Source organism: Myotis yumanensis, unplaced genomic scaffold (assembly GCF_028538775.1).
Source record: "Myotis yumanensis isolate MYYU_CA2020_CCGP unplaced genomic scaffold, mMyoYum1.0.hap1 SCAF_5, whole genome shotgun sequence".
Taxonomy (NCBI): Eukaryota; Metazoa; Chordata; class Mammalia; order Chiroptera; family Vespertilionidae; genus Myotis; species Myotis yumanensis.
This window is the reverse complement of record NW_027223756.1, coordinates 91,826,189-91,841,103: the sequence shown is the minus strand read 5'-3', so window position 1 is coordinate 91,841,103 and position 14,915 is coordinate 91,826,189. Positions and strand designations below refer to the sequence as shown.

The 14,915-nt window shown below is 43.7% G+C and overlaps 1 pseudogene; it reads right to left on the bottom strand.

The window, feature by feature from the left end:
• The window catches only part of LOC139011506 (keratin, type I cytoskeletal 18-like), a 66,613-nt pseudogene continuing 51,698 nt past the window's right edge, over nucleotides 1-14,915 (bottom strand).

The window sequence follows — 14,915 nt, the reverse complement described above, 5'->3', positions numbered from 1 at the left end:
TTATAATTCCATGTACTTGTCAGTGTTGTACTTATCCACTCGAGATGAAATACCCAATTTACGACCCAAAAAGCAAAAACAAAGCTTCACATCTGAAGAGCATTCCTGAGCAGCACTCGGAGACACAGCCATCTCAGCACGACCATGCTGCTGGGAAGCGGCACCATCTTAGGTTTCCACGTAAATAAAAGATAAAAGGAAAAAAGCTGGTCTCCTTCAGTGTCTTCATTTATAGAAGCCGCCCCATTGTGACATGCACAGGGCTGAGGTCAGAAATTCCTACCAGTTTTAAGGAGAATAAGCTGCCAGGGACCTTCCGCACGATTTCAACAGGAATCGGAAACTTCCGCAACTACCTGAGGCACGAATCAAGCATCGCTTACAGTTTCGGCGGACACCACCACAGGGGTGGGGAAGGCCACAAAACACACAAAAATACACAAGAAAACAAACCAGCAGCTGAAACCCCGGGACCGGTTTTATAATCCGCTGGGGCCACACCGTGAGAAAGCCGGCTGCGTCTCAGCAGCGCGCGGAGCTGTTCGTTTCAGAGACGATTCTCGCCCATTCAGTAAACTTCTGGCTGGGGCAGAATTACCCGAAAGCACTGGAATTCCAAAATGGCCACTTGGAATACCGGGGCCTCACACACCCCTAGGAGAGGATCTTCAAACCTGAGCAACGGCGATCACCTTCGGCCCCCGCAGGTGACCGGCCTGGGGTGCGGGCGCTGGCTCCGGGAGAGGCTCTCGGTACTTTTCTGTGATTTTTTTTTTCTTGTTAAAAAGTCTTATTGGTATGTTTATTGGCTTCACATAAAATCCATTGATTAATTTGGGGATAAAATATATTTTTATGATCTCAAATCAACATTCCTAATCAAGAGCATGGTATGTCATTCCATTTGTTCATCTGCTTTTGTGTCCAAAATAATAACTTTAAAATCTATTCTTATTCCTTGTTGAACTAATACCTAGATATTTGAACATTTTTCTTGCTTGTTGTAAACAAAGTGGTTTATTTTAAAATCCAACTTGTTGTTTGTACATATGAAGGCTATAGACTTTGGGTTTTATTAAATTTACCCCTAGCCACCATACTGAATTTTTATTGAATAAAATAAAATATCAATTGATTATATTAGGGTTTTCAGATACATAACTTACCTTCATGTAATCATAATTTTGTCTTCCTTTTTAAACTGAGAGGAGTGCCCTGAGGTTATAGTAAAGGGGCAGAAGAAATATGAATGATATGATGAAAGTGGCATTAATGGAACTTAATTAGATGTGGATGAAGGGATGGGCTTTGCTACCATTCACTGAAATAGCAAACACAGGAGGAATTGCAGAAAAATATTTCAAGAGAACATAAAGTGTGTTGAGGTTTTTGTCATGTTTAGTTTTATATACCTATGGGACGTCCAGTGTACAATTGTATGGGCTTGTGTACACATGCACATACAAACACACACACACACATGTGTACACGCACTTACACATATATCCCTACAGCTCAGGAAAGGTCACTGGACTACATAGATAGGGACATCTGTTGAAGTTAGCATGTATGCATTAGGCAAAGATGTGAGAGTTGCCCTAGCCAGTTTGGCTCAGTGGATAGAACGTCAGTTTGTGGACTGAAGGGTCCCTAGCTCAATCCCAGTCAAGGGCACATACCTCGGTTGCAGGCTCCTCCCCTGCCCAGGCCTGGTCAGGTCCCACACAGGAGGCAACCAATTAATGTGTTTCTCTCACATCAATATTTCTCTCTTTCCCTCTCTCTCCCACTCTCTCTAAAAATCAATGGAAAAATATCCTCAGGTGAGGATTAAAATATATATATATATATATATATATATACATATATATATATATATATATATATATATATATATATGTGAGAGTTGACAAGTTTACCTGGGGACTGAATAAAAATAAGAAAAGTAAAGGACCAAGAACAGACTCCTGAAATCACTAGCACATAGTAGGTACCTGATCCATTTATTTTCAATAATGAATTTTAACCTTTATGATTTACTTGACCAATTTGGAGTATAAACACAGTCATATTTTTCTCCAATTCATTCTTGAGTTCTTACATGCCCTTATTAGCAGCAAGTCTAATACCTACCCCAGAAGACTCCCCCTGGCATCTGAAATTAGGTACAAATCTTAATCAGTTTCCTCCCAGAAGATTTTTGGGCTCCACTAGTACCAGTGTCTAACCAGTTGCTCAAGCCAAAAACAATATCTGGGAGTCATTCTTAATTCCTCTTTATCCTTTATTCACTACCATGCATCTAACTAACCCATCAGCAAGTCCTAGTAACTCTGCCTCTAAAATATATCTTAAAAGTTTTTATTCACTCTTCCCCGTCACCACCATTACCAAGACACTATCAGCCCCTGTACAATTGCAATGGCCTGTAAGTTTCCTACTTTCACTCTTGCTTATATAAAATTCATTTTCCATGTAGCAGCCAAAAGTATATATTTTTAAAGGTAAATCAGATCATGTTATTCCCCTGCTTAAATGCCTCCAGTGCTTCTCACTGTACTTGGAATAAAATATGATGTTCTTACCACGTGCTACAAGGCCTTCATGATCATTCTTCAGTTTACTTCTCTTTCCCAACCTCCTGCCTCCTATGACCGTTGAACTGTGTGCTAACCCCACTCCACTCCCCAGCTCCAGACTTCTGGAAAACATCATTCTTACTCCTACATTAGGATGTTTGCACCGGCTGCCCCCATGCCCTGCCTAGACGCTCTTTTTTTTACTCTGTCCATGGCTTGCTCTCTGCTATTATCTACATCTTAGTTTATTTTTTTTATTGCTTCAAGTATTACAAAGAGCTGAAACCAGTTTGGCTCAGTGGATAGAATGTCAGCCTGCAGATTGAAGGGTCCCGGGTTCGATTCCGGTCAAGGGCATGTACCTGGGTTGCGGGCACATCCCCAGTAGGAGATGTGCAGGAGGCAGCTGATCGATGTTTCTTTCTATCTCTATCTCTTTCCCTTCCTCTCTGTAGAAAATCAATAAAATATATTTTTAAAAATAAATAAATAAATAAAGTATTACAAAGAATATTACATATGTTTCCTCCCCCTCCCCCTTGACATTCCCCCGGCCTCCCCTACTCCCCAGTGTCTTGTGTCCATTGGTTATGCTTATATGCATGCATACAAGTCCTTCGGTTGATCTCTTACCACCCCCTCCCCGCCCCCCAACCCTCCCCGGCCTTCCCACTGTAGTTTGACAGTCTGTTCAATGCTGCTCTGCCTCTGTATCTATTTTTGTTCATCAGTTTATAATGGTCTTTATTATCCATAAATGAGTGAGATCATGTGGTATTTTTCCTTCATTGACTGGCTTATTTCACTTAGCATAATGCTCTCCAGTTCCATCCATGCTGTTGCAAATGTTAAGATGTCCTTCTTTTTTACAGCAGCATAGTATTCCACTGTGTAGATGTACCACAGTTTTCTAATCCATTCATCTGCTGATGGGCACTTAGGCTGTTTCCAGATCTTCACTATGGTAAATTGTGCTGCTATGAACATAGGGATGCATATATCCTTTCTGATTGGTGTTTCTGGTTTCTTGGGATATATTCCTAGAAGTGGGATCACAGGGTCAAATGGCAGTTCCATTTTTAGTTTTTTGAGGAAACTCCATACTGTCTTCCATAGTGGCTGCACCAGTCTGCATTCCCACCAGCAGTGCACGAGTGTTCCCTTTTCTCCGCATCCTCTCCAGCACTTGTCGTTGTTGATTTGTTGATGATAGCCAGTCTGACAGGTGTGAGATGGTACCTCATTGTTGTTTTGATTTGCATCTCTCGGATGATTAGTGACTTTGAGCATGTTTTCATATGTCTCTGGGCTTTCTGAATGTCCTCTTTTGAAAAGTGTCTATTTAGGTCCTTTGTACATCTTAGTTTAAATGTCACCTCCTCACAGAGGCCTTCCTTGACTACCTAAACTAAAATAGTACCATGTACCATTTCATCAGAGCACTTAGCACTCCGTGCTAGTATCTATCTATGGTTGAAGACAAAATACACCAGAGATATGAGATTATTTTATTCAGTCTGTTAGAATAGAAAAAAAAATGTTCATTAATGAGGACTGTCCCAAGGGAAAAGAAGGGGGTCTGGAGTTTTAAAGGGATAGGTAAACAAGGAGTCCACAGCAAGTTTTGAGGGAGTCAAGAAGAAGAATGGAGAGAATATGAGAGAACAAGGTGGGCCTTTATGACTGGCCTTAAGTAAAGTTCAGTTCTCTCTCTCTCTCTCTCTCTCTCTCTCTCTCTTTTTAATAAAACAATTTATAGCTATTTGAAATAAAACATTTAATAGTTTCAGTAGGATTAGATTAGATGCTCAAGAGGTCACTTTTCTGGCTTAAAAATCAATTTTTAAAATACCATATTGAGCATCTTCTTATCTACTTGCAGTTATGTCTTACCTACATATTACAAGTCTTTGGGTTAATATGTAAACCTGAAAAGAATCAAAGATATATCCAAAGTTTAATTGAACTCTGAATTTTGAAGGAAATAGTGGAGACTATAGTTGAAAAGACAAGCCTTCAAAGATCGCAGATATGATAGGAAGTCAGATTTCTGACACAACACAGAGTATTAGAACTGCTGGAGACCTCAACTATTCCAAACCTCTCATTTTACAAATGAGGAAACTGAGGCCCAGAGGAAATGAAGTAACTTGTCTGAGAGCACAAGATTGAGGGGAGTCTTGAGGGGAGTCTCCTGATTTCCAGCCCAGTGTTTGTTTTTACAATATATTATCTTTCCATTTAATTAAACATAGAAAAATAAAGTCAAAAAAATTTTTATGAGTTGTTTATTTATTCTCAAAAAAATGAAATCAAATGGTAGTCATTTCAAAGCAAAACAAATAAGAGGGGTGAATTCTGACTCTTCTTACTACTTTTTTTAAATGCATACAGATGTAGACAAGGTTGTTGAAATAAAGTTCCTTTAAACTTTATTAATGGAACTGGGAAGTTCCATTACTAATTTGTAGACTCTTAATGCCCATTGCAAGTTCCTCTTTGGACAAATCATTCTGAGAACCCATGACCCTGATCAAGTTTTTGCCTTGATGACACCTTTATTTTAATACGTTTGGATTTTTTTTTATTGATTTAAGGGAGAGGAAGGAAGAGAGAGAGAGGGATAGAAACATCAATGATGAGAGAATCATTGATCAGCTGCCTCCTGCACGCCCCCTACTGAGGTTCAGGCCAGCAACCCAGGCATGTGTTTTGACCGGGGAATCTGGGAATCGAACCATGACCTCCTGGTTCATGGGTTGATGCTCAACCACTGAGCCACACCGGCCAGGCTGACATCTCTATTTTAAATAGGCAAGAGTCCTGCTTTCCAAAAATCCTTAAAGACTTAAGTTAGTGAATAAAGAAGAATGCTTTAAATTAGTGCATCAGTTCAGTTTTGGAAAATCAACCTGAAGAAGTTATAAGTATCGTACTTCAAAATAGTTTAAACAACTTCCTTGAGATGTTAAAGTTCTTTAAAAAAGTCTTTATATATTTAAATCATGGACTTCAATCCATGCCACACCAGCCTGTTGAGTCACAAAATCTCAAAAGTGATAAGTTTTTAAATTAATGAGCTTTTATAGTCTTTCCAATATGTGGTCTATAACATCCCTGGTCTTGTTAAAGAAACAAAATCTAATATGCCAAGTACTACATGTGCTGTTGGCATTTAATAAATATCAAAGAGAATAAGATCATTTGTCACTAAAAGAATAATTTGGATTTTATAGGATTGCTCTCTTCCCAAAATGAACTCTTAAAAGTCCAAGATCCTGTAGGAGAGCTCATTCTTAAAACTCTTAACAAAACAAGAAATTCAAATTTTAGTTTATACAGTTGTATACTTTAAACTCTGTATCATCATATATATCTTTTTAAAAACATAGTCCAAACAGTTAGTGTCTCTTGAGCATTGACTATCTACAAAGCACTGTCTTAGGCTAGGCAGAGAGGGAAGCTTGAAGTCCACTAGAAGAGATAAGACACATAAAGAAATATCTTTAGTGCATAGCAATTGTGATGGGTCAAAGGCCAGGCAAAAACACAAGAATATGACGTTTCAGAAATAGATAACGGGAATGCAGAAGCAAACAAGATCAAATTCCTATCTTTAAGGAGATTGCGTTGTTGCAGCAGACCAAAGAAAACCAAGCGACGCTTTAAAGAAGTGGAGGGACGCTGTTTTAATTACACCGGCGGACTCTGGGAATCATTTCCAAATCAGAGCGAAGATCCTGCAGAGAGCCTGTCTATATATATCCCGCTGGAGTCTTTGTCTTGCAGATATGCCCCCGCCCCCAGGTGTTGATGATCTGTCCTGGGGCCAGAGATAACGACCTTCCCCCCTCCCCCCCACCCCCACCCCTACCCCCATCCCCAGGGCAGTTGATTGTTCACAGTTTCTATGGCCTGACATGCCTTGCAAGACCAGTTTCTGGGAAAGAAGCAATGACCTAATTACAGGTCATCAAGAATGCACACTGAGCTTGCTGGCATGAATTCCAATTGCTAGCCCCCAAAATATCAGGGTTACATTTGAATTAGCCCTTTTTAGCCTTCTCGGTGTTTTATTGGGAGAGACAAGTTTTATATAAATAAACAATCTACTCCACATCTACATTCATATGTATCTATGTGTCATTCCTGGAAGTCCCTCCCAGGATGATGATGTCAGGTGCAGAGTGAGAAGAGAGAGAGTGACACCATTCTATTTTATTTTTTTAAATATATTTTTATTGATTTCAGAGAGGAAGGGAGAGGGAGAGAGAGAGACAGAAACATCAATGATGAGAGAGAATCATTGATCGGCTGCCTAGCAGCCCCATACTGGGGGTCGAGCCTGCAACCTAGGCATGTGCCATTGACCAGACTTGAACCAAATCTCTAGGGCAGAATGACACTATTTTAGATAGGGTGTTCTGAGATAGCCTCTTCTGATACTGTGATATTTGAAACTTGATAGAGGTAAGGAAATGAGCCAAGAGGCATATATCTAGGAGAAGACCATTCAGGCAGGTGGGAAACAAATTCCAGGAACATGTCAGTGTTGCTAGAACTCCGTGTTCGTGTGGGGGAGGGGGGAAGACGGGGGGGGGGGGGCCGGGGAGGGGGGGGCATTGGCAGGGGTCACAAGAAGGTTGGTTAAAAGATGTGGCTGGAGACCGGACCAAGATGGCGGCGTAGGTAAACACCGGAGACCGCTGCCGCAAACAACCATTTCAAAAATACAACTAAAAGACTGAACGGACATCACCCAGAACCACAGGAAGGCTGGCTGAAGAGAGACTCTACAACTAGAAGGAAAGAGAACAGCAAATCGAGGCTCAGAGGCGGCGCAGTGTGGAAAATACAAAGGTACCGAGGTGCGCGCGCAAAGCGGGCTGGTGGCTGAGGGCGCGGTTGTCGTTTTCTGTCGGGAGTGAGTCTCAGACTCTGGGCTCCAGATCCGGGCGAGTCTCTAGGGACCCAGACTCAAACGGGAGAAGCGGGATTATCCGGCATCAGTTGGAACCTGAGGGCAGCTTTCTCTCCGAGGTTTGCAGCGGCTGCCGGGGTTCTGAGAAGCAGAGCCTCTGGGAACGGGACTGAGCGTGGTCATAACTGCTCCCTCCGCCCGCCCTGTTGATCCCACCCCGCCCAAACTCTGCGCACAGCCATTTGCCGATCGCCTCAGGCAAAGGCTGGATTAGCGCCTCCCCAGAAGGCAGACGTTTTCCATACAGCTGATTCCTATAGCCAGTCAGCCAGGGGGTCAAATCCCTCTAGTGTTAACTACAACAATTAAGGCTTGGCTAGAACAAGACTGCGCACAGACACCACAAGGGGGTGCACCAAGAAAGCATAAAAGATGCGGAGACAAAAAAACATGACAGAAATGGAGGATATGGAGCTAAGAATCGCAATTTTGAGGGCTTGCCATAAATTTGTGCAGAGCCTCACGAAAACTAATGAGACCCTCGATGCTACGATAAAGAAATTAGAAAGTAAGCATACACGGACTGAAATAAAGAATATTATACCCAATAGCAGACCAGAGGAGTACAATAATCAAACCAAAGATTCGACAAAAAACACCCAATTGGAAAAGCAAAATGAAAAAAGAATCCGAAAGTGTGAAGATAGTGTAAGGAGCCTCAGGGACAGCTTTAAGCGGTCTAATATCAGAGTCATTGGAGTGCCAGAAGATGAGAGACAGCAAGATATTGAAAACCTATTTCAAGAAATAATGGCAGAAAACTTCCCCCACCTGGTGAAAGAAATGGACTTACAGGTCCAAGAAGCGCAGAGAACCCCAAACAAAAGGAATCCAAAGAGGACCACACCAAGACACATCATCATTAAAATGCCAAGAGCAAAAGACAAAGAGAAAATCTTAAAAGCAGCAAGAGAAAGAGGCTCAATTACCTACAAGGGAATACCCATACGACTGTCAGCTGATTTCTCAACAGAAACTTTGCAGGCCAGAAGGGAATGGCAAGAAATATTCAAAGTGTTGAATACCAAGAACCTACAACCAAGATTACTTTATCCAGCAAAGCTATCATTCAGAATTGAAGGTCAGATAAAGAGCTTCACAGATAAGGAAAAGCTAAAGGAGTTCATCACCGCCAAACCAGTATTATATGAAATGCTGAAAGGTATCCTTTAAGAAGAGGAAGAAGAAGAAAAAGGTAAAGATACAAATTATGAACAACAAACATGCATCTATCAACAAATGAATCTAAGAATCAAGTGAATAAATAACCTGATGTACAGAATGAACTGGTGATTATAATAGAATCAGGGACATAGAAAGGGAATAGACTGACTATTCTTGGGGAAAAAAGGGGTGTGGGAGATGCGGGAAGTGACTGGACAAAAATCATGCACCTATGGATGAACACAGTGGGTGGGGAGTGAGGGTGGAGGGTGGGGTGGGAGCTGGAAGGAGGGGAGTTATGGGGGGAAAAAAGAGGAACAAATGTAATAATCTGAACAATAAAGATTTAATTTAAAAAAATAATAATAATAAAAAAAAGAATAAATAAAAAAAAAAAAAAAAAAAAAAAAGATGTGGCTGGAGCCCTAACTGGTTTGGCTCGGTGGATAGAGCGTCGGCCTGTGGACTGAAGGGTCCCAGTTTCCATTCTGGTCAAAGACATGTATCTTGGTTGTAGGCACATCTCCAGTGGAGGGTGTGCAGGAGGCAGCTGATCGATGTTTCTCTCTCATCGATGTTTCTATCTCTCTATCCCTCTCCCTTCCTCTCTGTAAAAAATCAATAAAAATGTATTAAAAAAAAAAAGATGTGGCTGGAAAGGTAAAGGGTCCGATCATCACTCTCCAATGACAAGGATTTTGAAGGTTCTTGAAAGTGAGGCAAGATGGTAAGTAGCTAGGAAAATCCCTGGCAAGTGGAATGGAGAAACTGAGACAAGATAATCAAACAAGGCCAAACAAATTGACCAATTTACAGATAATCAAGGTTATATGAGGTCTTCTATCCCTTCTCTACCCTCACACAACCCTGATTATCTATTCTCAAGTGAGCGCTTATGTAATTAGTTATGTTCTCTGCAGAAGGTCCTATTCCAAGCCTCTGACCAATTTATCAACTCCCTGCAGAGAGCACGTTGCATTTCCTGTCTTTGCATTCAGCAAAAATTAAAACCGTTCACATCCTGTGGCTATAATCCCTCCACAATTGGATTGAGCAAGTGTTGATTGATTGTCTGAATCACTCAAAGCAGCGTAGAAAACTAGGGATCTTTGACTTGTAGCCAGGAGGAGCGCCTGTCTACCACTCATAAATACGTAGCTGTGTCTGATAATATGATTCCAGTTGCAATCTGTGCTGCAGGACCTGTCCCTCTCATTGTGGCTGCTTTGAGTTGGGGAAGAAGCCCATTCCATCAGAGCCTATAATTTTGATTCAGTGTCACCATTCCTGGAAGTCCCTCTTAGGACGATGGTTTTCAGACTTGGTTGCACAGAGGAATCACCTGGGAGATTCTAACAAATACGGATGCCGGGGTCCCATCCTTAGAGACTTTAATTTAGTTTATATGGGGTGTGGCGGGGCATTTGCAGCTGTCAAATATCCCCAGATGGTTCTCATATGCAGGAAAGTTCGAGAAGCATCGTCTGTGTAGCGGCTTCAGCTGATATCAATTATTGATTTCGGTGGGGCCTTCTGTCTCTTTGCACTTGTGTGTGTGAAAACAACAGCCAGTAAATGAGATAATTCTACAGGGAAGTTCCCAAAGCCAAACCCACATGTTGCTTCAGAGCTGGCTGTAGTCACATGTAAATCACAGTCAGTCAGGGATTATGAGAAGGAAATTGCCCTAAAGTAACCTTCCCTGCTCACCCCACCCCCCAACTTGGAATTTTACTGTTTGAACACTATTCCTCATGCTTACTCTACAACAAGTGACTGTTTTCAGGAGAGACAGCCAATGCAAGCACAGCAATATTTTCCCTTCACAAACCTTAGAGCAGTGGTTCTCAACCTTCCTAATGCCGCGACCCTTTAATACAGTTCCTCATGTGTGGTGACCCCCAATTTCATTGTTACAAATTGAACATAATCAAAAGCATAGTGATTAATCACAAAAACAATATGTAATTATATGTGTTTTCCGATGGTCTTAGGCGACCCCTGTGAAAGGGTCGCGACCCACAGGTTGAGAACCACTGCAGAGAGTTCTTTTTTATTAATGTGTTTGTTAGATCAGGGAATAGCTGGCTCCTCTGACCATGGTCATTTCTATTTCTCTTCAAACACTTAATTGTAGTGGTTTCCCATGGTGCACCAGGAAGTTGGTGCTTTAGCACAACTTCAGACTTTGTTGGGGGGAATAAAAGGAGGGAGGGGAGAGTCTGGCCTGAATCTACCTGGGGAATCTTGAGATCCAGAAGCAGTGTGTGGGGCTAACATTGGGGTTTCAAGGCTTCAAGATTCCCGGGGATGAAACACAATCCTATCAGCTGCTGCTTTCTGTTCATAATTCTATTTAGATACAAATACATACAAATTAACTAAGTGAGATATACTTTAGTGATTTTAAATTGTTCTGTACAATTTTGATTACTCAAGAAATCATTCCGCACCCATTTCCAGTCTCTCCCTCCTTCTCTCTCTCCATCTCCCCCGTCTCCTCTCTCTTTCTCCTCTCCCCACATCCTCTCCCCTTCCATCCCCTACTTTCTTCTCCTCCTGTTATTGCTAGGGAGCTCTCCATGTCCCAACCTGTTGCTGATAGAAGTGGGCTTCTTGTGATGTCACAGGAAAAGGAAGTTTCTTATTTGTGTGAAATTACATCCCTAAGTTTCCAAGGTCCCATTTCCCTTCATTCCTCCAAGAAAGAGGTGCATCTGTGTCTTCAGCAGGGCTTACAGTCCAGCTGTGGCCCAGAGTTTCCATTCCATATTTGTGTAGTCTAACCCAGCATCAGGCTAGCTTAGCTTGTGTTCCCAGCTGCAGTCCATCAGTCCATTGTGTGTGGGATCTGCATGGCCCTGGGCCATGCGGCTTCTAGGAAAAGGCAAAGCAAGGAAACAGGAGCAAAACCAGAGGAATGAGAGAGCCAAAAGAGAGAGAATTCCTTTGTCTGGGACTCTGTATTCCCAAACCTTCATAGGCTTGCACTGACTCCATCCCCTCTAGCCAGTGATCTCTGTTCTTGGTTTGACTGATAAACACCTTCTCTATGTCACCCTGACTTTACTGCACATGTGCCCATCTCCCCCTTCTTGGGCCCCTTTCCCCAGTGATCTGTGTGGGGAATGGGCCAGTGGTACCCTGGGTAGTGTAAAATTGCAGCTTTTCTGGTGAAGCTGCCCAGATGGCCATGCTTATAGTGTCTGGCCTTTCTTTTGCTCCTTTCCTATCTACACTAATAAAAGAGAAACATGGTAATTGGCGTACGACCGCTACCCTTCCCATTGGCTAATCAGCGTATCCTTATGCAAATTAACTGTCAGCCAAGATGGCGGCCGGCGGCCGGCAGCCATGCACTGAAGCGAGCAGGGAGGTTTGCTTCCTCCAGGGACTGCAGATTCCAACATTCCCCGCCTCACTTGCCGGCCTCTCAACTGCAACTCTAAGCAACTATTACTATGTTGCAAATAAGAAGCTAAACAAAACGGCTTTCAGTCAGCCCTGGACCGCAACATTGTATCGATGTTTTCAGCAGCGAGGCCTCAGAGCTAAAGCTGGCCCAGAATTAAAAAAAAAAAAAAGAAAACAAGGAGTGGTTGGGAGCTTTTAGTCAACTGCCAGCGGGAAAACAGCCCTCAGCCCCTCAGCCAGCCTGGCCAGGCACCCCAGTGGGGACCCCCACCCTGATCCAGGACACCCTTCAGGGCAAACCAGCCGGCCCCCACCCGTGCACCAGACCTCTATCCTATATAGTAAAAGGGTAATATGCCTCCCGGCACCGGGATCAGAGCAGCGAGGCTCCCGGCACCAGGATCAGCGTGACAGGGGGCAGGGCCCAAACCCCCTGATCAGCCCTGCTCTGTGTGTGACAGGGGGTGGTGTCCCAGCTCCCCTATCGGCCCTACTCTGTGAGTGACAGCGGGGAGCTCCTCAACCCCCTGATGGGCCCTGCTCTGTGAGTGACAGGGTGCAGCGCACCAACCCCCTGATGGGCCCTGCTCTGTGAGTGACAGGGGGCAGCGCCCCAACCCCCTGATGGGCCCTGCTCTGTGAGTGACAGGGGGCATGCTGGGGTCCAATCCCAGCGGGTCCAGGGGTCCCCAAAGGTGTGGACGGAGTCGGCGAAGAAGGAATGACACGAAGACAGCCTTCAGTTGATCAGCAGCCTAGTCAGGACCTCTAGCCAAGTTCCGTAGCCAGGTTCTGTCCAGGATCTTTTGCCATGTTCTCTGGCTAGGTTCTGGTTAGGATCTGATGAGGTTCTGATGAGGATCTGATGATTATTGTCTTGTTACATTCGTATTTATACCAGCCGATTTTAATCCTGTCAATTCTATTACAAAGGGCGTTTCTTATCTCCATTCCAGGGAGTAAAGATTATGTAGCTTAACTACCCGCCTGGCACTTAATTAAGGGGTTGTATCCCCTCCCTAACCTCAGGGAAAAATTCCTACCTGGGGAAACAACCTTTCTCGGAGAGGTGACTTTGGTTAAAACACATAGCGCCAAGAAGGGGAGCAAACATATTAAGAACAGTATGCCATATACGCCAGGTCCCTTGAAACAGCAAGGATGGACCGGCTCCTGGCAAATTCCCCCTTTTTTATTTTTTAAATGATAGCGCATGTAAATCAGCGGCCACCTCTCGGATTGGGTTGTTTAAGACTCAGAAGACTAACAAGCAATGATAGCGAGCATAGCTATAAACATAGTGGATGAAGTGCACAAGGAGCCTTGTTCTTGTAGAAGGTTGCTGGCCTCTTCAGTCTAGGGATTTCAGCTGTCCTCAAGTCGGTGGTTTGGTTGTCCTTGTTGATCTAGCTAGCGGGCGGCATCATTGGCAACAGGCTTCCCAAAGTGTCAGCGAGTTGAAGGGCTGGATCAAAGGGTCCATCAGGGCGGAGTCAGCTGTGTCCTCTGGGTTGGCCGATATGGATGATACCAGGAGGAGGAGGATGAGGAGGAGACGGAGGGTGGTGTGATATAAGGTCGGATTAGACGGTCTGGGATCCACACAGGTGAGTCTGCGTCCTGTGGAAATATACAAGCATCTCCTCTCCCCCAGGTTAAAAGTACATCAGGTCCCTTCCAGGCTCCTGTAAGTAAGTCTTTCCATTTGACAAAATAAGTGAGTTTCTGCTAAATGAAAGTTTCTTTTGCTGATTTACTCAGAGTCCTTGGACTTGGCTGAGAGAGTAGCTTCCACTTCTTGCTTTTCTACCATCTGTTGGGCCTCAGTTGTTAACTTCTTCAGCTGACCCCATGTTGGCACCTCAGTCCCTTGCATAGCCTTTCTTTTCTTCTTTTTTCTGCTTTTCTGTCATTGAAGCAACTCTAAGTCTTTGGAACGATGGGACAAGGAGCTTCTCTGGGTCCATTGTGGGACACACGTAATGCATTTACTCAATCCAAAGCAGGCATTAAAAAGAAAAACCCCAAATGCTCTCTTGTATCCATTTTAAGAGTAGGATTGGCACTTTTCACTATTACCTGAGTCCTGATCTATCACCCCAGGGAGAGCTTTCCAATCCTGCACTTTCCCGGGGTGGAAAGGCTGCAGTGGGGTTAAGGATAAGGCTCCTTGGGCCTATCTTCTCCCACGCCTCTACATTTACCTTTCCGGCACCTTTCCTTCCTCAGAAAAGCATGGACATACTTCTTGTATAAAACATTCCACCTGACTGGGAGTAACCTTAACTCCTCTGCTAGCAAGCATATGTGTTAAAAGATCAATACAAAGTCTTTTTTTCTTTAGACTCAGTATGGCACATCTTCTCAATCTAAGTTCTGTACTATCCACCTTCTTACCCTACTTATCCTCTATAGGGGGGTCTGTAGCACCCTGGTGGAGTCCTATCCATCCCGAGTGTGGGGGTTTTCAATGGGAGGGGGGGCTTACCTAGGGGAATCCTGTTCGAGGAGTTCCCAAAGGTGTGGACGGAGTCGGCGAAGACTATCCACCCTCTTTCTACAGTGGAGTCCTATCCGTCCCGAGAGTGAGGCTTACCTAGGGGAATGGGGGGCTTACCTAAGGGTCCCTGTTCGGGCGCCAATTGTTGGAGAACCTAGACAGAACATGGCAAAAGAACCTGGATAGAACCTGGCTAAAGAACCTGGTGACTGAACCTGGCTGGAGAACCTGGAGAACCTAGCGAGAGAGCATGGCACCAGAACTTGGCTGGAGATCC